General features: G+C 39.2%; 1 protein-coding gene across 4 annotated transcripts in view; it reads right to left on the bottom strand.

Moving 5' to 3' along the window:
- The window catches only part of SEMA4D (semaphorin 4D), an 88036-nt gene extending 65821 nt beyond the window's left edge, over window positions 1-22215 (bottom strand). For 2 of the 4 annotated variants that reach the window (XM_085312606.1, XM_085312611.1), the window contains exon 1: window positions 402-490. The gene's annotated coding sequence lies outside the window, so the exon portion shown is untranslated. Of the gene's footprint in view, window positions 1-401; window positions 491-22199 lie in introns of those variants that run through there. The other 2 variants (XM_085312596.1, XM_085312587.1) reach the window with 2 other exon arrangements.
- Window positions 22216-26597: the final 4382 nt, after the last annotated feature.

Genomic DNA, 26597 nt, shown 5'->3' with positions numbered 1-26597 from the left:
ATGTGAAAATACTTCCGTATCTGTACGTATGTATCTATATCATTGACCATATTTTGGCAATATTTATGTTTTAAAGAAAGGAGATAAAATAGTGAATTGCAACATGCATTTAAAATTGGACCTTACAYTTAAGTAGTATTTAAACATGCTATTTGGTATTTAATAAACATTTTCAATTAAGGAAACCACTTAATCAATCCACAATTTAAATATATCTTATTATTTGATACCTTATTTTAAAATACTGTGCTCTAGTGTCATACAAGCTTAATGAAATCAGGAATGCATATTTAGTTTACAAAAAACATCTATCCAACCCATCTGTAAAATACCAACTATGTAATCCAAAYTTAAAAAAAATGGTTGTATGGACTATAGTAAAGGGCTAGCATATGACCCACCTGGCGTATACCTCCAATGGCCAATTTCAGCCGTTACAGTTTGGCCTGTCCTTCGTGGACGTTCGGGAGAGAAGGCCCTGAGAAGAGTACCCAGGCAAGAATGAACCCTGAGCTCAGGCSACTTTCCTAAATGAAGCTGTTGCTTCTACAGAATGGATGTTTATTCCCGTATATTGGCTTTAACACTTCTGTACTTCTAGGCAGGTTTTTCTAATACCCTCTCCATTAGCATCCCTATGGCAGCAAATTTAAAACACGATTATCAAGGAAATATACTGTACTATAATATTAGCTGCACCTGATAGTACAAACATGCATAAAGCTGCTTTTCCAACTGAAAAATACACYCTTGTTTCAAAAACTAAAATTCACGTTCACAATGCAAGTTCAAAAGGTAGAAATCTACTTCCTTGTATTTCAAAGAAAAGACTTTAATTACATAGTTACAATATGGCTGCAAATTTTCTAGAGAAAATACGTTCATGATGGAACCTAACCCAATGGAGCCTTCAATTTTGCCCAGTGCTTCCAAATTACTTCCCAGTACAATTAACTATTGTATATAGTTACAAACAAAACACCATCACAAATAAATTTAAAAAAAAAGAAATCAAAAGCCCCCAAAACAAAAAAACACCCACATTAAAAAAAAAAAAAGAAAAAAGACAACAAGAGGCATGATGATGAAGGGGGTGGGAAGCCAGAACTTATCTGTAGGGCAGCAGGCTCTTATGACACCAACGAAAAGTCCAAGCCTGAATATATATGCTCGTTCTGGGTTTTGTTGTGCTCAGTGCAGGACTTTCCAGAGACAAGAAGGGGAGAAGAATCCCTGCTCCAAATCACTTACTGTAGGAGTTGCATCTGACATACTAGGCCTTTATTCAAAATTTCAGTAATAAGCTGCAGCATAGATTTGTTAAAGCAGCAGAATAGGAGATGCAAAATCAGAGTAAAGTTGCTATTAAAAATCTGTCAAGATAGAAGTGGGAGTGTGAACAGTTAGCCAGTCTTTGCAGCATTAAACCACAAAACTCCAGTTTCAGTCTTGCACTTAAAAACATTCAGTCAAACAGCTTTTCTTCACCAAGCCAAGTGTTTTTCAACATTAAGGAAAAAAAAAAGTTATCTCAACCTACATTTTTTCTCTCAGTGCTCACCATAATAAAGACCACTCTTTGTTTTGTATTCATAAAAATAGAGCACATTCCAAATTTGGCCTCTCCTCATTCACAGAGGAACAAAAGCAAGGCTGTGATCTCTGGATTTTGTAGCAGGGGAAGCAGAAGCTGCAGTGATCACGGCAGTGATTTAAGACATCATTTTACATCCACGGCCAGGACTCTCCAAAAGCAGACGTGCTGCTACAGCGATGGTGCAAATATGCCGTCTGAATGAGTATCCATCTATCTGGCTCTCAGAGAAAGGTCCCAAACTAGGCCAAGGCGACCAAATGGGCTTTACTAACCTCAAGTTCAACCTTTATGAGAAGCCAGCTCTCCAGCTGCAAAGGGCGCCACTTCCATGTTCTGCAGATCTTAAATGACCAAAACAGGAGGTTCATGAAAGCCAGAAGAGGAGACATCAAGAAGGTGTCATGGGTGTTGAAATGCACAGTATTGCCTATCTRGGGAAGCAAACCACCATATAACTCAGAAGATAATGGTGTAAGCAGGACATTTGTTACACTCACTGCTTTAAAATAAGCACACACCTCTCCTCCCCTGCACTGCCTTCTGCTATTAATATGGCAAAAAGRAACATTGCTTYCCCCMCCCCCMRCCTCCKTTTTAAACCAGGGTCCTAACTAAAAGGGTTACAGCGCAGACCCATACTGCTACTTGCCTTAACACTTTTGAGGCCTGAGACAGCTTGGAAAGTATCATGCTGGGATATGTAAAAGCAAGTTGAGCAAAACCATATTTTCCAGGCTAGAATCGCATCTGTGTACGTAATGTTTTTTTTTTCCTTACTGTCTTCTGTCTGACCAGTATCATCAAGGATTAAAGGGACCATAAACTAACAAGCAACTGTTTGAAGTTTGCTCGGCAAGGAAAATCCCAAAGCTCGCTCATCTKGAGTGTGGAGGGCTGCAGAGGAAGAGAATTTGAACAAATATTAGGAGAACACTAGCAAAGATGCAGAGATCTGTGAACAGTACAGATGATCTTTCCACCTCCACAAGCAGGGACCAAACATCATTGCCAAAAGGACCAGAAGAATAGGACCAGACAGACAAGCAGAAAAGTTCACAGAAGATTTCCTACAACCCTTGGGCTGATACTGCCTGAAATGACACTTCAGCAGCAGAAACTATGCAAAGAAAYCCATATGCCAATATATGAGATGCAAAAAGCTATGTGCGCATAGTTATCTTCCCTTGTTCTCCAAGATAAACGAAAACATTAAATGTAAATTTTAGGTTGACTCAAGACACTCATCCAAGTGAAAATCAAGGAGTTTGCTTGTTTGGAGGGGGGAATGAGGGAAATATGACAGGTTACTTTTCTTTCAGCCAGATCAACTTCTGAATCTCGCCTACTGTGCAGCCAGCTAAGTTTTAATGTCAGTATAAGGGARCAGATAAGAATTAATTTAACTGCAGGTTTTCAAGAAAAAGCACGTTCCATCTGTAAAATCCACTGTGCAGAAYTGCAGCTTTAGGAAATGTTAAGAATTTGACTGAAATTCTGCCAATCAGAGAAAACAGACTGGAGGCTCCCGGAYCAGCTGTTGCCGTGGAACAAAGCATCTGTAGTTATTTAACGTGTTCCACACATGGGAGTTTCTACTGATCCACCTGCCTCTTTAATTAACACTTGCAAGGGGCTCTCTTTTGATTTTCTACTATGTAATCTTCCTCTAGTACTTGCACCAGAGATTTGCAAGAATCCTGAAGGGAGCCTCTTCAAAACACACAAGGTATTAAATCATTTCCTAGAGATTCCTTGCTAAGCAAGTGAGAAAGCACAGCCAAACACTGATTTATTTTATTTGAATTCTATTTAAACTTGTATTTAAGTTCCAGCGTGTTGAAGGAGAGAAGTTTAAAGGCTAGAAAACACATGCTCTAAGAGCCATGTATTGATATTAGAAAACTGAATAAATACGAGTGTAAATGCATGAACTGTGCTTCCATGATATAGAGCAAATAGGTAAGAATGTACTTTAAAAACATCAATGCCAAGTATGCAGCTACCTGATTGCAAAGGATTCACTACATGCAGCTAAGGCCTTCTAACCTACAAGAGTGTATTAATACATAGCAAAGCTAGTAACAGACATACTAAAAAACACAAAGCAGAAAATCTGGAGTTCAGAACAGCAAGACTTACACAGACCACATCACTGTTCTGCTGCAGAYAGAAACTGTTGCTTTCTACCAAAGATACAGTTACAGAAGCTTACAGCTACCAACCAAAAAGTTAACATAAAACTAAAACCTTCATACATTTTGTTATCTTTTACCTTTGCTCTTCATGCTTTGCACCCTGGAGTTATGAATATGTGGTATTTTACTCTGAAAGGTAATTAAAAGGTACCTCACTACAAATACACACTATTACAGGTTCCCAAAGAGAAAGCTTTACAGTTACCAAACCAACTTAGACACATGCTATTATCTTAATAAGAAAAAACAGGAGGTCTGTGATTAAAAAGATTGTGTCTAGGGGAGGATGGTACCCACATCCCCCCAGCACACTGAAAGCTAAGTCTGTTGCTCAAAAAAGGAGCGTCAGAGGAGCTAAATCATAATTCACTACTACTGGCATGAGTCAAAACCCTGCAACAGCAGATTTCCRCAGCTGCAATTCATACACTAGTCTGAAAGGATGTTAAATGGCAGAGAACTAAATCTTGCTATAAGTTAGTGTATCACAGAGCAGTGAGCCTGCAAGCACAGCTCAGATTAACTGTAGTGATGGACCCTTCGTTAATTAAAACTGTCACTTCCTTGCCCATCAGGCAACAGCACATTCAAGAACAATCACGTAATAAAAGCAATGTTAGTCTTTTCTCTACRTACACAACAGCAGAACAAAACAGGACGGTGGTACAATCAACAAGGACTTAAACCTCTGCAAGTAGCACAGCTTCCCAGGAATAAGCATTAACAGTAAAAGATTTTGCACCAAAAGAAGAGGCAAAAACTCTTAAGAGAGGAAAAAAGGGAGAGGTGGGAAAGACTAAAATCTTTCTGTTGTAACTACTCGCTAAGCAGTGCCTTCCCATAAACCATGCCAGCCATTTTAGGTTGGACATACTACTACTTAGCTACTGTCTTTAGTAGAAAAGTTGGCACAAAACGCCTCACTCAAGAAGGAATTTTTTTTTTCCTCTCTCCTTCTCCCAAGTTGTCACATTCAGTGCCCTTCACAAGCTTTCAAACATGAATAAAAGAAGACATTTTGACATTTAAATATGATATTTATTAGGCAAACATCTCATAAATGAGACCTTTATTTCTTCCAAAACGCTATGATATTTATTCTTTAATAAAAAATAAACATAACAACATGTTGCAAAACACTTACCAGAATGAGAAATCTTGCAAAAAGGGGGATTTTGAACTTGTGGTGGTATTCCATGTAATTTTATAAAATGTATACATTTAAAAACAAAACCCTTTCACATTCATAGTTGCTTTGTGTCTGAACTAGACGCTTTATAAGCTACACTAACTACAAATAACAATCACATGCGGCATAAGACGAGGCCCAATTCAAAAGGGCAAAATAAGTAAATACCTTCCATCCCAATTTTCCTGAAAAGAACAAAGGGATGAAAAAGAAATAATGTCCAAAGCTAGAGAGACAATCAAAGAAAGAAACCCCTGAAGCAAAAGAAATAACAGGGTAAGACCAAAAAATGCCTCTAATAGTACTGATTTATTCTATTCAGAGCCTGTTACTGTCAGGTTATGCAATGAGCCCAGACGATTCAGGAATCCATGTAGGGAGAAAATTGTTTTCAATTAGCAATATGGATTTGGCTTGGCTGATGTCAAGTGTCTGTAAGTGATAATCTCAAGAAAATGACAGATGATGTCTTTAAATAASAGTGTCCCTAGGTTGAAGGAGGAGTGCTTCAAAATAAACCAAAAGGAAGTAAAAGAGTAGATGTAAGCTATAATTCTCCCAAGCACCAGCAAAACTCTGTGTGTGCGCACGCATGTGGTATATAAAGCCGAAGCACAGAGGCAGGTAACACRGCTATGAATTACAGGGCTGGGGGGGAGAACGCTAAGCAAAGAAACAAAACCACAAAGAACTAACAATTGATACATGCACGGCTCTCACAGGAAGGAAAATATAGGTGAAAGCACGTGCAGCTACAAAGTCAAAAGCAGTCACTGGAAATCAGTTTGCCCTCCTGGGAAACAGAGGCCGTTGAACCTCCGCACAAATCAGTTGAAGTGGAAATCTCTTCTTAGAGAAATGCAGCAAACTCCAACTTAAGAGTTTGCTGCAGATGTAGAAGCCATTATTAATTTCCTGTGGAAAACGGCATGCTTTATTACTGGTCTGAAATTGCCTGCCTTAAGCTTCAAAATAATGGCGTCTTAAGCACCTTACTCCTTAGGGGCAGCTACATTCTTCCTCCCCTAAATTCATTTATCAATTTGTGCACACTGCCATTTTCTTGCTTTGATACAATACACAGGTAAAGCTTTGTGAATTCCCCCCACACACACTCTAAGCACATCTCCTAGTACTTAGCCCTCCAAGACTAGGCGAATATCCAGTATACTTCTGCAAGCAAAACAAACTAATGGAAGAAGCCCAAAAGCCAAGCTTCATTCTGAGCTCCAGTAATCTGACTTCCACGACAATCACCACAAATTTGGAAGAGTACTTACTGTGAGCTTGCCATGGCTCAGTTATTGCAAAGCCTTTAACGCAAGCCCTCTGCAGTGACTTTTAAATCTTTTTTATGAGACATTCAGACAATGCTTGTCCAGGACTTTGTCTTCCCAACTGTAGCAGGTTCAGAGCCAAAATTCAGATCAGTACCTCTGTAGAGGCCCTGAAGCAGGTCACCCAGCAGCAAACTCCTGAGGAGGAACAAGGTAGATATACCCCTGCATACAACCCCAGCCCCAAACCCTACTGTCAGCTTTTTAGGAGCCCATCAGCTCTACATATAACATTTATGATGGAGTGACAGGCTCTGCAGAGACCTAGGGTATCTCAGCACTGAGCTGCTCCCATGACAAGCCAATTTAGGCAGTTTGGAGAAGCCTCCAGCAGTTACCAGCAAGTGTTTACTCTTCGTAATTCACAAGACACGGATAATTTCTGTTTATAACAACAGGGATAAGGCTAAGGCTTTCTCTCTCTTTTTTTTTTTTTTTAACCACTTTCAGCTGCTGTTTCAGCACACCAAGGCCTTTAGTAAGTGATGCAAAAATATGTGTATCTCTACATATTCTTGTGCGTGTGTATACACACATATACACTTTAGAACACTTCTGCATCCTCTTTCTGGCCTGGGATGCACCACTTCATGTGGGTAAAGGAGCTGAGACTACAGCAGTAGAAATCCTGCTGCCAAGTGCAGACATGGGATCAGCTACTGAGACAATTAACAACAGATTTTTCCAGTGACACAACTTGGACCAGTATGCAACGCCTGGCACAGTCTCTGACAGTTGTTTCTGAACCATCCTATGAATACACGTATTCCTCCAAAAGACTGAGTCCAATTTTCCTGCTGTTAAAATACGAACAAAAACTCCTTCATACTCTTATTCCCCTCAGCTAAAACATACATAAAAGTTTCAGAGAGAAAAGAAAGAAAATGGAATTATTAAAATTAAACCTTTAACTCATTTCCTTCTTTCCCTTTCATTCATTACAAGCAAGCAACACTTCTGCCTTCACTAACTAAAATCACTTGGATTAATAATCTGAATTTACCTTCTTCAGGCAGTAAGAAGCCTAACATCTTCCTCTCAGGTGAACTGTAAAACACCATCTGAATAAGAGTAAATTAAAATACCAGGACAGATACAGCCAGGTAGGAAGAGGATGCAATGGAGCAACACTGAAAGCCCTGGGGTCTCCCTATTTGGTRCAGGCCGAGGCAGCACGTGCCCCCAGTCACAGCTCCATGTCCGCAGCGTGGACCACAGCTGGGCCAGCCCCGGCCCCAACGGACACAAGAGCCTTGTTCACTGCTGGGGAAGAGAAGCGGTGACGCCAATGAGGCGAGAGGAAAAGCATTTTATTTTCAGCCAGTTGTCTTACTGGTTTGACAGTCAGTTTTTTTTCACCTGAATTTAAGATACAAATAATGTAATCATAATTCAGTAGTTAAATGCACCAGGAAAGTAGAGGCTTCATGATGGGGGAGGGAATTTAAGGTTGTAGCTATTGCAGAAGGCTCCTAAGCAATACAGGTAACTGTACTTACACTAAGAAGAGGTTACACAACCCACATGATTTCAGGGAAAAGGTTAGCCACACTAAAATGGAAAGAGCAGAAATAAAATATTATGTTGCAAATAACCCCAGTAAGTCACAGAAGTGTGATGGAGTAGGTGAACAGATTACAGTGTGGAAATGATCTTTAACAGTCTGGACAAATAACAGAATACTCAGATTATATAGAAGAAAATCTTAAGTTAACATCAGTGTGTGCTAAAAGTGACAGAGCCTAAACTTTCACAATTGATTCTGTACCACTTCATAGCAAATAGGAATTCTCTAAGCAGGCATCTTATTTATTAACCAGCTTTTTGATGCCATCAAGTAAAGATGACAAATTTTATTTTCTACAGAGACACAAAACAGTAATCCAAAATTCTTCACTGGAAATAAAAAAAGCAGGTATTAACAGAAGCTGTAATAAGAGAGTAAGCTCCCCCTTTCCCAGGCAGGCAGAAAAAACAATTGCCTCATAAAAAGGTTTAGATGCCTCCTCCCTCTCCATTAAATATTAGCCTGAATGAATCCTAYGCCAAGCAAACTATCCTTTTCTTTATTTCAGCTGTACATTACACAAGTCAAAGCAGCTTTACATAAATCATTTCCAGTATCACAGTGTGARCAAAAAATTAAAGTTATAAAGTTACATGTTTTAAACATGTAGAGCCTGCCAGCGACGTTTTTACTGATTAACAACTTCTTCCCGAATCAATTCCACTGCAGTTAACCTCTTGCAGGTGCCTGGAACTGCAAAGAGGGCAGAAGAGGGAGCAGGGAGCAAGACAGCAGAAAACTCAACAAGCTAAGTAATCACAGCAGAAGATATTATGAGGTAAAAACAAATAAAATTCAAAAATGATTACAAAGGTAGGCCATCACTGCAGAGGTGCCAAAAGGAGCTCAGGTAATACTATACCTTTCTTTACCATGAACCAGAGAAAAAAAAAGATAAAACAAAATAAAACAAAATAAAGCACACATTCAAAACAGAAGCCTGTTCTGATTGCCTAGCAGAATGTGTAACTGCCTCGTTCAGCTCCAGCAGCTCTTAACAAAAGAAGGTGTTTCAGGGAAACTACATACACCTAGGCTGTCCACTACTGCAGGAAAGGGCCCAAGCACAGCTTGGTAAGGATAACACTCCTTTTCAAGGATTCAGGCAGAGAAACACTGTACATAGCCAGGGACATCTGTAGGAAGAACATGAAGGCCATAAGGGTCAGCCCTGTTTCCACCGGACATACTGCACTACGTCAGACTCCATGTCCTTAAGAGAAAAAAAGTTAGGATCAAGAAGTTAAAAAGTCACTGTCAAATACAGAGTAAAAAACTTCACATCTAGTTTAGAGAAAAATTAGCTCTAGACTCTTCARAAAGCTTCCTGATGATACAGATTTGAAGAGCCTATCCCCATAGCCAATTATTCCATCCCTAACGGACTCTTTGCTGCATTTCTGCTTAGCGAAGAGTTCAGATCAAAGCCTCTATGATTCCTCAGAGCACTTCACTGACCTGGTCAGCCTCTAACTACCCTACATGCAGCAGCGATACTCCAAGAGAGCAAGAACACTTCTGCTGGGAAAGCTCATGAGCACAGGAAGATATTTCCTTAGCAGCTAGTCCCAAACTAGAGCATTCACAGCCAGCAAGAGCATCTGTGAAATTATTTTCTGAACTAAGCATAAGATTAATTTCTTTAGCATAACTTTCCCATAAACACTTTCTTCTCACCATAAACCTGCCAGTAACACTAGCCTACTGATTTTCTGATTTTTTTTTTTAAGTGCACAGGAGTTGGCTTATTTCATAGAGATAGTTATGACATTTCACTCCACAATAAATGAGCAAGTAATAGATAAATGCATAAACACATAATATCTATCAAAAGCTTTATTAACAAAAAAGACATACTGCAGAGCACTAAAAGCCTACATTAAACTTCTCCAAATAGTGATCTTAGAAGAATGTAAGTGTTTAACACAGGGACACTTTGCTGCACAGAGACACATACAGCAACAGCTAGAATCCCTACAAAACAGACATTGACATTTCTCTCTCAAAAAAAGATAAAGAAGGTCTAATACCATTAGACTTTACAGAAAAAAGGAGGACACACAAGCTTAGCAGTTATCATCTCCCATTAATAATTCAAGGCATAATACCAGACAGCTTTATTATTTTAAAAAGTGCTGTCTTAGTTCAATGTTAAACCACATGATTTATCTGTACCTTAAAAGGTATCTTACCCATGCTGAACATATTAATTGATCAATTAGTTTGACACAAGTGTCAACTCTCTTTCCAAAGGCACACAAAGACTATATACGGACAGCATTTACCAGTTCACACTGTAGATCTCCAAGGTTTTGCTTAAGTTCTTCAGCCATACTGATGGGACAAACACTTTTTTCTTTTAACTAGTATAAAAGTTGCCCGTTATCCAGTTCTAGCTTAGGAGAAACCCAACCAATCTACATTCTTCTCACCTCCACACACAAGTATTTTTTGTGAAAGTATCTGATTCCTGAAGTAACTGTAAAGGAAGCCCTCTACATACTGCATTGACAAGAAGGAGCCACAGCTCACTTCTTTTTCCCCCAAAAATGTCCAAAATTTCAMGAAGTCAAAAGAAGTCAAAAAAGTTCAAACTCCAAAGGAAATATGCAGTTTCATTTCTCTATAAAAATATCTTTTGCAGAGAAATTCACCCATCAGATCAGTCCTAACAAGTTCCAACATCTTTCCCCATACTCAAACCTGATCCCACAGATTAAGGCATAATTTGAAATAAAAACAGCCTAAAGAATACAGACCTGGCCAATTAAAAGTTTAAAGTGCTAGATAAACACAGATTCAACATGATTAGGCACATTTCATTCTCCATGCACTCTTCAGCAAGTAGATTCAAGACTCATCACGCCTACAGCATCCTTTCCTTCAGGGAAATAATCACAGGAAGCTGTACACCCCTCTGTTCATACGATGCAAATGTTTGATACAGAAAGGTTTATGTACTCCTAAAAATACAAACCTCAAACCAAGTGGTAAATTAAGAGCCTATCTTTAAACAGTTATGGTTTCTAATGTGTTATTCTTAGAATTATTCTGCTGTTCAAAAGTCAACATGCTCCAAATAAGACTACCCATATGCTGCATTTATGTAGTATACACTTGTATAAAAGCATATCAATGTACAGAAAGTTAACAAATTTTCAAATTCAAATTAGAACTTTTGCTTGCAGCCTTCTTACCTAATAATTAGTTCGGCATTAAATCAACTGCCTCAGCAATGTTCATGTTGGTTGTCACATAAAGGACAGCCAAAGCAGGTGTAACAAACCACTGCCTGCCTGCAAATGACAATTCCCCATTAAAATCAGCAACTTGTTCCACRTAATTAAAATACAGCTTCAAGTAGCATACTAAATTCTGGAGATACCACTTGAGCAACAAAATGTGAGCTATCAAAAAACACCACACACCAACAATAACACAAATACAAAAAATACCCTCAGATTCAGTAGCAGCAAAGTGATTAATCAACACGAGCTAGTCAGTGCTGTAAGAGCATTGGAAAACTACCCCCAAAACCTGCGGACCAGATTACACCACCTTTCCTACCTTATGGAGAGCCCTCCTCTACTAGAAGGGTCTATTTTTTAAAACAAGACTACCTGCAGCACAAAATACCTCCTACTGACAGCACATACGATGGGGAAAACTGGGGCCTGAGCAAACAAGATCAATTGCTAACCTGCAATTAAAGCAGAGAGAAAACAAAATACACCTAGTCCAGTATAAGAAATTGCTGGCCAGAGACATTATGGCACTGAATGTTGTTATTAAAACGGAGCAGAAATGGAATTCAAGGAGTAGAGAGAACACTGAGTTATGAAGGAAAGACGTCAGCATGGAAAGGAGGACACCGCATAACAGGTCTCCCACGCTGAGCCCTTCGCAATTCCATCCTAAAATTTGGGGGGAGGAAGGAGGAAGAGAAAAAGACAACTTGACGACCTGTCATCAGAGAGATTTTAATCTCATGCTTCGGGGAAAGGCGTGGAATTAAAAATAATTTTCTTCTTCATTGACTGCCAAGGACTATGGCCTACAACTCTATACTAGATAACAGCTGAAAGAAAGCCAATATTAAGGAAACGTTTCTTATCAGTTGAAAGAAACTGTCACTTCCGTCAAGTCAGATTCCCCCCAAATTTGTTGATGCCCATTTTCATGCTTCGGCTACCTGCCATACAAACCACACTGTGGTTTCACCAACGCTCCTCTTGCTGGCAAAAGCAGTTGTGGGAGCTCCTGCCCTCCAGCAGGGCCACTGCTAAGTTGCTCGCAGGGCCAAGCAGCGAACAAGAGCCATCGAGGTGGCTCATGACATGACCCTGAACCCCTGCTTCTGCAGACTGCGTGASAGCAAGAAGGGAAAGAGCAAATAAAACTTTGGGCTGGCTTTGCTGGCTGTGACTGTGCCAAGTGAAGTAGCACTAGCTTTCCAGAAGATGATTCAGATCACTTGAACTGTGTAAAACACACCACCATCCCCCTTCGAGTTAGGCAAAAGAGCAACGGATGACTCAGAAACAGAATGTTGCATATGCATTCACAGCAAGAGCTGCTGGTGCGTTATGAATTTCTAACTACAGCAGAGCACCACACATAATCAGAGTGGAGAAAAGGGCAACTCTGTTTCTGCACCAGGTCATCAAGCGAGATGGACCCACAGGTAAGGGTACATCAGGAAGTGCCACACCATACTGCCAATGGGTGCTCAGGCTCATCCTTCAGCGTATGCTTGCCTCAAGCCACGCTTGGTTTAGGCCAGGTACAGAGCACAGTGCCATCTCCACATCTGCCTAAGCCCTTACCCACAGCATGGACTAGCGACATGCCCAACCCAGCACAGCACATGCGGGTCACCRCTAACCTCCTCACAAGATCTTTAGTAGGAAGGTGCAGCATCTCTGCACCTCAAGACCAAAATTTTTTGGTAGCCCAGAGCTCAGGTTTCTTTCAACGTTACAGTCAGTCCAGCCCAAGCTGTCAGTGCTCCTGCATGCCAGTGCCAACTCGCACAGGGGGCAGGGACCTCGCCGGGCTTCAGCCTGGCCTTTTCGCCTTCCGCATAGTATTGATAGCAATTATATTGCAGTGAAAAACCATGGTGCATTCTCTCATGGGTTTTCATAGATGTATGGCTAGCCTCTAGGAAAAGCTACCCTGAGGCAGAGAACATACCTTTTGCTGTAATTAAGGCAAAATGACTGAGTACTATTGGTAGTTGAGAAGCCATTAAATACTTGAATAATCTTAGAGGTCTCCTATTTTGTTTACTCTTATAGACTGTCTAGATGAACACTGCTAATAAAGATGAAGGATGAACAAAGGTCATAAAGCTAAGAGAGCTTGAAGTATCTCCTTCAGAAACAGACCTCAGCACAGCATACGCATGGCAAACCACGAACATGGAATGTTTTAGAAAAAAGTAAAAATGGTATGATATCCTATATCCCTATCTCAATTTGTAATTAGCTCTCTCTAACATGTGCACAGGATTATATGTTTTTTTTCCTTTCTTCTTCTTTTTTTTTTAAATCCAGTTTCAAGTTCGTGGACCAGATCCAAGGGGCTTGTTTCTATGCATTCCTGAGGGAGAAAGGGCTATAGAAAAGGCTTTTATTTCTGCATGTATTTCCCAGAAGGCCTAACTAATGCAAGGGGAAACATATCAGGATTCTTCAGTTGGGGGAGGGTGGGAAGGGATTAACATGTTTCACTGGCAGCATGTGTAGAAGCGGGCAGGGGTGAGCGCTTCAGCGCGAGCAATTCAACACACTTTTGTAAAGCTTACCAAGAGATGGCTAAAACGTCCTTTTCAACGTAGCAGCCTACTTGAGTAGACATCAAGGTAAACTGCACCAAAAAGCAGGGCGTAGTTCACAAAAAGCTGTTTTGAAGGGTGACACTTAAGACTGAATACATACATCTCATGAGAATCAGTACTTAAACATGCCAGCCTCAGAAAGTTATGAATATAAACACAGCAGTACCTGTTTTCGTAATAAGTCAGCATCATCTCCGCTAACAGTTTTGGGCAACTGTTAGCGATGGTCTCCTCCTCCTAAATTGGTACTATATATTCACTTCTCTGTTAAGTTCTTCAAGAGCTAACCAAAGGTGGTCCCAGGTTCAGAAACACTTTAATGTCAATTCAAAAGCCAATCTGGTGCAAAGCAACAGAAGTTATTCCGGTTTGCCCTTTTACTTCAAAGACTGTGGGGCCACAAAATATTCCAGCCTACTACATATTGATTTTCAAAGGAATATACTCTCTTCAAATCTCTTCTTCATAACTTTACTCGCTCTTCAACCTTGATTCTTTTAACACTTGTTTATCAAAATACTTTCTATACTAAATATCCCTGTGCTTGAGGTAAAAGCACTTCCATTCCCAGCGATCATACATCATTTCCTACTACTAAAGTAAATCTTATGAAAAGCTGAATAAAAGGTTATTGTTCCAGAATTAGGACCTTGGCAATTGGATTTACTTTATTGTCAAGGCATATCTATAGGCAATGACACCAAGCAGCTTCAGCCCCACCTCATGTCCTCAGGGACTCTAATCCCAGCCCCCACTACCACATCCTGCTGCCTGGAGCAGGGAGAAGGCAGCCACCACTGCCATCACAGGACAAGAGCTGCAGAAGGGGCCACATCCCACCCCCAGGGCTCAAAGGGGGTTTTAAAAACTCCTTGCTGTAGCAAAAGCAAGCACAGAAAGCAGACAAAACAGGCTGAGTCTGGTGAAGGTACAGCTGCTTTTATTTCTACCAGGAGGAGAGGCAGCAGACTGCACGGCTCCCAGCGTACAATTGTATTTGAACAAGAAGCTTATTTCAAGTTTTGCTGCACTTGCTGGTTTGGAAATTCCTACTCCACCTGTATTTAAACACTGTTTTTATCTTTAATATAGCATGCAGCTAACTCAGGTCCCTGCTCACACTAAGTAAAAACAAATTCCTTCCTGGAGCTATTTGGTATTAACATCAGTTACAGTGTAAAGAACCGAGGTTATTTTAACTAGTCCACTCGCTAACATGATCAGCCATCCCTCCCCTTCAACCTTCCTGTAGCAAGTTAAAAGCAGCAAAATTAATTATTTACTTAAAACCAAATAATCAGGTTGATTGTCCTAGAGCTGTGCTTTTAGGTGGTGAGGTATTTAGTGTTACATTTAAAACATTCAGTAAGTCAACAGAAAAACAATCAAGCTTTATTTACTACTAATTTTGCCAAATCATCAAGTCTTTCCTACAAGCTCGTTTTACAATTATTGAAGACCTTCCACTTTGTGATACCATTTTCTGGAATTACAGCAATACAGATGATGGACATTCGCACCCCTCTCAGAATAGACAGCACAATACTTTTAATAGTCTACTATTTACTCAAGGAAGAAAAGAAGTATTTATTACTGTATAAACAACAGACAGAATTTATCAGCAGGCTATTCCTAGAAGACAGTGCTATTGAATAACACAGTCATCTTTCATTTAATAAAGCTCTAAAAAGATTCAGTGGCCAGAAAAGTGGCCAGAAAMCAAAGAGAAACAATAAAAAGTTGAAAATAAGGGGCAGATTTTCAAGGTGAAGAGAAATTGACCATTGACAATAAGATGACACGGAGGATTTGCAATCACTAGGAATGTGAAAATGAGGAGAGATCCTTTCTCTAAAAGAGGAAAATGGATTAACGCACAAACTCCTGGGCTCATATGGAATTTCACCCAGTAGTTCCAAAGAGCCACGCTACGTAAGAGCTAAGGTAACATCTTATTTCAGCATGCTTTTCTTCAGTGGTAGGGCCGGGTTACTTTTTTCCATCACGTTGTGTTTCTGACTGGGATGATCTCAGTTTCCCTATGCAGCATCACAACCTGCTGTTTCAGACATGAGAGGGACATGAAGGCTACCAGCTCCTGTAGTACTATCACTACACAAGCCAGTTGGTTTTCAAGAGGCTTTCTCAAGCCTCTAACTTTTTGAATTTTTGCAGAGAATTGCTAAGATGCATAAAACTACAAGGCCTAGAAACAATGAAAGCTGTAGCTGAGCTGCAACAGTAGCATGTGAGACCTTCCTAGGTAGCCCTTATGTAGGGCAGCAACACACTGAATTTCCAGCCTCTGTAAACACTACTGCCTCTTCAAGTGCTACTATGCTAGCAAAAGAGAAACCTCACAATCCTACATAGCACTCAGAAGACTTCACGCACCTATCTGTGAGAGATAGCAAAGATCACAGTAGCCATCTGGATGCCTCTATTTAAGTACATCTCTCCACAAAAAGATTTATCACTACAGTACACATTTTTCTCACTATTGCTCTATCCAAGTTGGAAGCCAAACCTAGTGTTGGTACAAATGTGCTTTGGAAAGAAAATGTCTTGTCTGGTCATTACAGACCACTACGCAGCTTCACTCAGACACTACCTAAAATTTTTTTGAAAAAATCTTGATTTCTATTTGGTTATATACACAGCTTAGAAAACATCATCTAGATATAAAAGACTTCTTCATAAAGCCACACTCCTGTAATTCTGCTTTTATTTACCAAAAATCATTTCAATACAGGTTCTCTATAACAGTCCTTCAACCTTGCATGGCAAAATTGTAAATGTTCTCTCCGCATACCTTTGCGTAATTAACTAAGAGCTATTTCAAGATACTGCAAAGGAAACATCTTGGTACACATTTATTTTACATGTTATGCTTACAATGTGTTATGCCATTTACTTTTCAGTTTCTAGATAATCTCTAGCATAGTGTAGGTGTAATTTATAAACAGCAATTATAACACAATATAAATTACAACAAAGTAGACTGACAGAACATCAACTCAAGGTAATGCAACGGAAACTCCCCTAACTATGCATAAGTAGGAACCTTTATAAGAAAACTCAGTTAGAGAAAAACCTCATGATAGGCCAGGAAAGTGATATATTGTAAAATCAAATTAATGGGAAGGAAATTTTGGCATTAAAACACTACATGTTCTGCATGCATGCCAGACCTCAAAAAACTTTCTTTTAAAGCTTGACACAGGATCTGAAGCTGTCCAGGACAATTTGGAGCAAAGAAAAAGCATCAGTATGTGGCATTTTGCCTCCTATTTTTCAGGCACTCTCCCATCACTCTTATATAACACACATCTCCCTTCTCAAATTATTATTTGGCTAAAACATTTGCACTCCCACTGTTACCATCCTGCTGGAGATGTGCAGCAGTTGCGGGGTTACTGAACAATATGCTTAAAAAAAACATACTAGCACACCTAACAGAATTAAGTATTTTCTGAGTGATGGCACTGAAAGCCATCCATCAGACTGGCAGCCAGTGACGTGCACTGGCACAATACATGGTTCCCCTTTTATATCTATCCATGAGCAACACTGCAGAGGAAACAACCTCCACCAGGCAGCAGCAGGCATTTTCTGCCATTCTTTCCCTCCGCAGCACTGGAAATTCTCGAGAGGAGAGTGGGAGGGAGCACTAGGGACCACTGATCTAGTGCCCGGTGTGAAAGTACTCTTAACGGACAGTTAAACACACTCCCCAGGAGGCTGGAAAAACTCCTGCCTCCGAAGGCAGCCAGCAATCCTTGTAGAATAATATAATGTGTTAATCCCATATCAACAAGAAAGCTGTACAAAACCTCAACAATTTTCAGTGAGCTCGACTAGCCTCCCTTCTATTCCTTCTGTTTGTCAGGCACAAATCTGAAGCAAGGAGGAAGATCCTGTAAGAATTACAAGATCCCAAGGCTTGTAAGTAGTAACTTCTCAAGGCAATGGAACAGGCACAACTCGTTATTTTCCCTCCAAGTTCCCTGTGCATCCTCAACCTAACATCTGAACTTCAAGCAAATAGGGCCCTTCAGGATCCTATCCTCCACTAGATTTCCAGACAAGAAAATTTATATTTACATGATTAATGTAATTACTGTGATTGCCTATAATAATATATATTAGTATATACTATACGTTATGCACTGTAATAYATAGAGTACAAGGAATATAATTACTTATATTTATAAAAACATTTCAGAAGGGTACACACATTTTTAATTGACTGATGGTTTTAAAGTTTAAAGTAGTACTTAATATAAAAGCAGAAGACTTAACAGGCATGAAAGTCAGCTTGTACACTCATTTTTCATTGGCCTATTAGGTAAACTTAAGTATCTAACTTTATTGTGCTTTTTGAACTTTCCTTCTAGTTGAACATTTAAACGGTGTATTAATGTTGTCCACACAACTTAACTTCATAATTACGATGCTATCTCCTAAAGTTCTGTAAAACATTTAAAAATAAACTCCTTCATTTTGTATTTGTTTATGCTGCAACTTTCCCAGAGGGCTGAACAAAATGTACCACTTTAGCCAGGAAACTCTCCTCGAGCCTCTTGCTTGTTTGCATCTCTGGAAGCTAATGCAATGAGGTTACACTGTCAGCATTATTTTTTACAAGCCATTTTAACTGTGAAAGTCAGCATGCACCACTGGCTCCTGCTCTGGCATGCTGTGTTTTACACCCCCATCTGGTCCTTGTTCACACTACTGAAGCAATGCCGGACTAATCCCAAACATTTGGGATTCTTTCAGGAGAGATCATTAGCTTCACAGCAGTTCTTGCAGACATTATTTTATACAGATGAAGGCAAACAGCAACAACCAGCGGAACAATAGCTACTTTGTTCAGGCAATAAAACAATACCAAACTGTCTGGACAAACTTTCGGAAATGCTAAAACTGTTAAGTTTTATTGTACTGTGTTAAGCAGCTAGTCTACAAAGTCAAGTCATAAAACTAATCTTTGATATTTCCTTCTTTCATTTAGCCTCTCTCATAACAGATGTCAATTATTTGGTTTGTCACATTTCATTAGTAAGAATAACACGTAGCTAACTGATAAACATGGTAGCAGAAAAGGTCCCTTCACTGCATTACAACCGTTAAACTCTTGACAAAGCAGTAAAAGAGTAAATCTGAATACTGCCCATTCCAAATTTGCAAATACACTCTTGAGCTTTTTTCCCCCCTTACTACCAATCATATCAGTTTTACTTCTTGATGGTCTCTACAGCCTAGCATGCCTTTTATTAGAGCTTCTTTAACAGCCAGGTTGGAAACTGTTCTTCATTGGACAGGCAATAATGCAGAGTGGGAAAGGGCGTCTGGTATGGAGAAGGCTGTCCTGAAAAGATAGAGAGGCCTGGAGGGGCTTATGCAGAAACAGCAGCCCCAACGTTAGCAGGGGACCTGCTGAGCCACTGCGCAGTCTTACCTTCGCCTTAGGTTTCCACCACTTACAAAATCCAGGAGAAAGTTGATTTCACCTTGAAGTGTAGGTACAAAAGCAAAGGCCAGATGCTTTCTGCTGAAATGTACTAACAAAACAGATCCTAGAAAGAGAGAGTTATCCAGGACACTCGTCACATGGCATCTGATTAGATTTAAAAAATTGAAAAGCCAGACACAGCTACAGATTCAGACAGGAAACAGGGAGAACAGCACCTACTGCAAAACAAGACATCAAAGACAGCCACTCCAGTACAGAAGTTATCAATTTACCACTCCTAAAAATTATGCCATATGTTAGTTTCCAGACATTACCCAGGAGCAAAATAAATATGTATTGTATACATCTCTCACCAAGAGATAGGAAACAGCCACCTACGCCAACAAAAATAAGCCTAGAGCRGAAAAAAAAACAATGGCATTGTCAACTGTACCATGCCCAATCCCCAGGTAGCCCCAAAAGCCGAACTGAACTCATAAGCACCCRTTGATCCATGGGACCTGTACCCTCCGCAGCAAGACTTTCACCTTACAAGAGTGTGGTTTAGACCTTCTCCTGCTCCATGGAAGACTCTGTTTCTATGTCTTCCCAGTGAAAGGAGCTCCCTGCAGAGCTCACCTCTTTGGCCCGGCACCTGGCATGTCCAGCAGAAGTGCTCTTCCTGCCAATTCCTGCCTTTGAGGAGAAGCCAAACTCTCCCTAACCAAATTAAGCTATGACAAAGGTAACCCCACACGGGTCAGGCTGAGCCTACCGCCGCCTCCTGCTGCAATTGTTTAAGTGCAGACAGTCTCCAAACATGTCATTCTCCTGTCAGCACATCTGTACTTGCTGCATACTGACCCGTGACAATAATTTATTCAATCATGACATTTCTCAGAAAAATCCTCTTGTCAACAAACATGAATTCCCTTAAGAGAGGTATTTGTTTCTTTGTCTGAAGCATGGTCTCATTTATTACTTACTAATCCACTTAATCAAGAAAATCTTCCACAGCCTACTCTACATGCTCAAGGTATTATTCTTTGTCTACTACCTGCTAATAACCTTACGATATACATATATTTATATAAACATCTTCAGTAGCAGGGGGAAAAAGTCATTTTAAGACATCAAGCCTCAGACATGAAATCTCTAGCAGCCACAGAACAATCCAAAATGAAAAAAAAAAAAAAAAAACCTAAGGCTAGCTGCTATTTAAAATATTATCAAAATGCTTTCAAATTCCCTTCCCCTTTATGGCTTTCTCTGCTTCTTATTAGACAAAGCATCCATACTAATGATGCATAACAGTATCCTTTCAGTATTTAATAACTTTGCATTGTAAAGGAAAAGAACTTTTAGGATCATGAAAGATTCCTTTGATGTCTTCTAAAAGGAAGACTTCATTTTTGCTTTGTCTTTTGTTTTAGAGGTATCTGCAAAGAGGATCCTACTGATTTTTAGATTTGTTTGGAGAAAACTCAATTTCTTCTTTAAGGGAGTTCCAGTGTCATTCCGATAACCAAGGTGGACTCAAGTTAAAAAAGAGCAAAAACAGAAAAGTGTATTAGTTATGTGATATCTATGCCAAGTTTTAGTTTAAAAAAAAAGCATGATTTAAGAGCAATAACCAGAAAAATTAATAGTAATACATCCTACAGCACAACCACAACTAAGATTTTTTTTTCTTCTCCCTGTTTACTCTTCTAATATTAGAATGGTTATTCTTTGGGAAAAAAACACTACCGATATTCAACTGTCAGTTACACACACTGACACGAATTATTTTGTATAGACTAAATATAGGTCACTTTAGAGTTTAGTGTCTTTGAAATGAAGTCCAGCTACAATTTCGTACACTAGCAGTGTAAACAGAGTGACAGCACATTTGACTACAATTTATACAACACATGCATCAAAGGGTAGGTTTTGCTAATTCTTCATATTTAAACACTCTGGCAGTGGAAACGATACAGTATTTGTATACAACATACCAACTTCCTGGTAGATCCTACCACAATAATACTGAAGAACTTGCTGAAGCGTTTCCGTTCACACGGACTGCACCTAAGTCTGTCTGAATGCTCTCAAACTACAATCAGGGGCTGAAGACCATTACAGAAATTAAGAGAACTAGACAGAGAAAGATCTCTCTCTAATACACACATACAAAAATAAGAGAATTTACAATTAATCTCCATAGAGACCATATGACTCATGGTCAAATTAAGAAATCTCAATCTACTAAGTAATTTAAACAGATTTACTGTTAGCCAGCACAAATATGAAAGGATGTCTACAATGTTCATGAAATCAGTCAGGAGGGACAATACCATATAAGCTCTTTCATTTGGAGCTTAAATTACAGTATTTTACAAGTTGAGGCAATTATTTTGTTCTGATACTAAATTATTCCCTATTTTGACAATTTAATTGATAAAGAACCTTTAGATAAGCTTTCAACTTAAGCAGATTTACAGAATAACTGGAAAATTAATTTCTTACCTGCAACCCAAGCTGCATGGCTGTTCTCTTTAAAAAGACTGTAGCAAAAGGCTGCCTTGAGCAGTAGGCACTGGCCTGAATTTTATCATCAAGTAATGAGTCTGCTACAAGAAGAATGACAGTATGGCAGTAACCTGCTGCATGCAAGTCCCTTTGCTGCTTAAAGCTAGATTTTGGATCAATATTTAAATATAAATAAATAAATCCAATACCATCCAAAAAGGGAAACAAGAATAAAAGGCATCTGTGCTGGTTATGCTAACCATTCAATAGGCTGCAAATTAGCACTAAGTTGTTTCATACTTAAGCAAGTGTAAAAATAAAAATTATGAACACAAAACACGTTTATCTCAACTCTGTACAAAGTCAGCCACAAGCTGAATGCCTCACCGTGTCAAACAGCGAAAGCTTTCCAGGTATAGTCCAATATTCAGAAGCAGTAAAACGAATGCTACCAGTTCTGCGAGTCCATCCCATCCCCCGCCTCCCTCCCATGCCCTCCTCACCCTTTCCTCCCCTAAGGCTTCACTCCTTGGTTTGCCTCTCTCCGGCTGCAGATAATTGCCTGCCTCAGAAAGGCACCTCCGCCAGTGGCTCTCCTTAATCAGTAGCAGGACAGCTGAGCGACGCAAGGCATTTCCACCTTCTCCCTTGAGGAATGGCACCATCTCCACAACACAGTACTCCATCACCAAGGATTACAATGACTTTAAATGTGGTGTTCTACCCTAATGAAGGACTCTTATTCCAATAGGGTTCCTGCTCCAAAAATCCTACCTCACACTATTACGCCAGCTGCCTACTAGGACTTAGCTTATCAATACATTCACTGCCAAAGATCAATCTGCCCAGCCTGCACACAAACCTCGGGAAAAATCCATTTGTAGAAACAGATTCATGGTGTTATATCGTACACATATGCAAGCAACAATCAATTATGTAATCTTTAAATTTTCATCACAGTGTGAGCATGGTAACAAGTGAAAATAATTTTGCAAGTTGTTATGCCTTGGTACAGGCAGGATACCAAGACAATTACACCAGATTTACAAAAATGCAGATCAATTTGCAACAAATAAGATCCAAACATTTCTGCAGAAATACCTCAAAAAACAAATCTAGGTATATGTTGCTTAGCAAATTGGAGAGACAGAGAAAAACAGTTACCAGGCTATACTAGTATTGGCAATGCACTTGCAGTTGATATACCAAGAAAGAAAACAGGTGAATCAAAGTAATACAAATTTCAACTTCCATCAGATCAGTCACATATGCTGTACTTTTTGTTCTGGAATGAACTGTCACCATCTGCAAACTCTTGCTAAACCAATCAGTCACCTTTCCTTCTCCATCTTGCACACTTGCTGAAAAAGAAAACCTAAACCTGATCCTCCTCATCCTCATTCTAGAGTTGCCACTAAAACCATCCTCTGCGATAGGATATGACATGTTTAAACCCCATTATTGTTTGCTTTTATCCATTCCATCCATTTTTTTTTTTTTTGTCCTTCATGGCCCTGCTTTCTTCCCAGCTACCTGATTTTGAATTTTGACACTTTAAGCCATGCAGATCAGATGCAAGTCTGAAGCCAGCCCTGCTGGCTTTATTTCCTGCCTCACTCCCTTTTCGTTTTGTAGCACCCGCTTTCTCTCTCCAAATACTTGATGTCCACACTGGCAGTCACACTCACAGGAAACTATTTTCAGATTAAAGGCACAGTTAAATGATCCGATGCAATTAAACCACATGACATCTTTAACCTCCTGCTCCTCTAAATTCTGCTTCTCCTACTGCTCTCAGGTTCGCTTTCTTGTTGTTTCACACTATGCTGTAAACTTCCCAAAGAAGGGACCATGTCTCCCCAGCATGTTTATATAGCACTTAACATCCCACAGCTCTGCTTTGGGGCCTTGAACGCTACCAAAACACAACAGCAGGAGTATGGTAAAACCATCAATTAGACTCATTTCCAATGGCTTCAGATTTTTGCAGAAAATGGAAATTATTAATTGAGAAAATAATAAATGCTGTCCTTTCCCAGCCCTGTCTCTCCTCTCCACACAAACACAACTGATTTTGTAATATTAGACAACCATAACACCTTTTTATTGTTGTACTGAAATTTTCAGGACTCCCATTTGATAGAATCATCCTTTCCTCCTCCACAGCCTCATAAAGATCCAGGTAAAACTCAGCTTTTTGTCTTCGCTGCTGCACAAACATTTTTAAACAATCACATTTTCATTGTTATAAGAGCTTAAGTTGCCTTTGGTCCTTCCCACATCACAGTCACACAGAAACCTTTAAACCTCTCCATATAAACTTTGAAAAACAGGTTAAAGTGTAATTAGGTATCAGAAGTAAAGCAAAGAGCTTTAAAATAGAGGGGAAAAAATCCTTGCTTTGAAAGATCAGAAATAAAAAAAAGTTTTATATTCTCAAAATGATCATAGGTACATAAGGCAAATGTAAGAAGTAGGAAGAAAAAAACTGGATAGCAACCTAAGTAGATACAGAAAGTTTGACTGCAGGTGAATTTTGATGAGTACTTAAAACATTTCCCCACTTTGTAACCCCCCACTGCACTAAAATAGCTGTTACACAAGACCTATTAAGAATCACAAACATGTTTTCCATTCTGCAGATGGCCTAAACAAATGTAAAGCTTTATTACTGATCTTCTCACTTCTGTCACAGTTTTTTCCCCTTTACTGATTTCTCAGCTAGACTTCTGTTACGCATGACCCTCACAGATGGAAAAATTTTAGTAGCTGAATTGTTAATCAAGTTGTTCCGTCCTCCTGCCAAACAGTTAAGTAGAGAATTACAGTCAAAGTCCATAATTATTCCAAAACGTCCATTGCAAATATTCAGCTGTGTTAATGAACTGCAACATTCACCTACCATAAAGTCCAGTTCTGAAACAAGTACGAGTACTTTACTCCTGCAAGTAGACCACAGGCTGCTGTCACAGGTACTGTGAAAGCCTTCGCATAAGTTTGCATTATGCTGTGTATTTTAGAAAACAGTATGGCATTTACCCTCCTACCCCCTGCCTCTGCCAGAAACCTCAGCACTCGCAGCAGCAAAAGAAATGCAAAGTTTTGAAAGATAGCTCAACAAATGTTAGGAATTACAACAAAGCCCAGAAAAGACAAATGTTAGGCCCCAAAACTTCCAATGCTGGATAGAGTATGCTATCTCTTACTCCATTTACTTAACCCTTTTGCATACATCCCACCAATAACATAGATTTTCTCACTGAACCCACAGTTACTTGTACCAAATAATTTGCAAAGGAACAGACAGCTACATACACATTTGTTATATATTAGAAATTTGAGTCAGTCATAAAGACACACCTTACACACAATTCTTCTGTCTTAGGTATTAAATTCTATACCACCTCATTAACTTAACTTACATATACTAGTTATTAAAAGTGATTGAAAATACCAACTTTGCTCTACCTATGTAAATGTCTGAACATGGTCTAATATTAAAATTTAGATTAAAACAAGCTATAATTATTAATAAAGCCTGAATTCTAAATCCAAGGTACCATACTCAGCTTCAAAACAAAGTATGAACTACTACTACTTCTTTTTTTTTTCAGATCAACTACTTTGAAATAAAGGAAATGAAATATTCAAATTTAAACCTAAAATATGTTTTAGTTGCTGCTTTCATCTTTGAATTAAAAGTAATTGAATAGTCTGCTTTTATTTCAATTTCAGCCTTCACATTCTTATACAAGATGAAGCAGGAAACAGTAAGACTTTTCAGTACAAACAGTACCCACCTAACATTCTGGTTCACAACACCACAAATAGTTCTATCAATGTATTTTCCAAAAAAATTACTTTTTATAATTTATACACTGACTCAAAACTTTCCATGCTTTTCTCTCTGAACAATGAAATCCATGGGTACTAACACAATCAACATCATAGTAGCGTAACTTTTTTTTCTTGCTTCCTGTAAGAATATTAATGTATGCCAGTATTAGAAAATCATCTAGTACGACCTATAAAATGCCAATGACCTTACTGTCAACATTTAATCTATTTTAAATATAACTGAAGGTTCCTCGGTCTGTCTAGGAAGGGAATATTCATAGGTGGTAATGGATAATAAGTCAAAGTAATAGTGTATTGGTCAGATGATTAAATACAGCATCTCAGTATCAATACCACATTTGCAATTTTGCATTGTATGAAGTCTTAAACTCAGTACTTGAAGATCTTCATCAAATATATCTAATCACAAAGGATTTCAGCACTGCAAGAAGGGTCTCAGAAAGGCTTACTGAAATCCTTTGATCATAGCTGAAGAACTTTTAAAGTCAATGCCACAATCACGACCCTACATAGATATAGAAGCAAATAAAATGTTCATGGTGCTATTAACTGTAATAACTGAAAACTGTAACTGAAAACCAACAGAACTTTTTGCAAGGTCAGAGATAAACTACTAAAAATAATTTTCAAAAGTCAACATAAAAATATGGCAATTCTGAACAAAGGCTACAGTACTCTCTCCTGTGTACAGATCTATTCATACTGAGCTTCCACCAAACAGACTCTCCAGGATCTAAACGAACAGATCACCAGGACTTCCCTGAAGTCATGATCTGGACAAGTTCAGAGCTGCTACAGCACCTTTCCAGCTGGACTTGCACACTCAGATCATGATAACTTCAAGGGTCTGAAGCTGGGCACATTTCACCATCATTTATCTCTGGACAACTCAGTTCCCCATCTCTACAGATCTCCAGCTGCCTCTGAAAACATTTCTAGTGGTACTACTTATTTGGAGTTTGCTTATTGTCACGCTCTGTGATCAAACCGTTTATGGACACAAATCCTCACAAAGCTCCCATGCAGATGTCCAACATGACCAG

The sequence above is a fragment of the Rhea americana genome, unplaced genomic scaffold, assembly GCF_003343005.1.
Source record: "Rhea americana isolate MKP2758 unplaced genomic scaffold, rheAme1 scaffold_11, whole genome shotgun sequence".
Classification (NCBI taxonomy): Eukaryota; Metazoa; Chordata; class Aves; order Rheiformes; family Rheidae; genus Rhea; species Rhea americana.
This window is presented reverse-complemented; position numbering and strand designations above follow the sequence as displayed.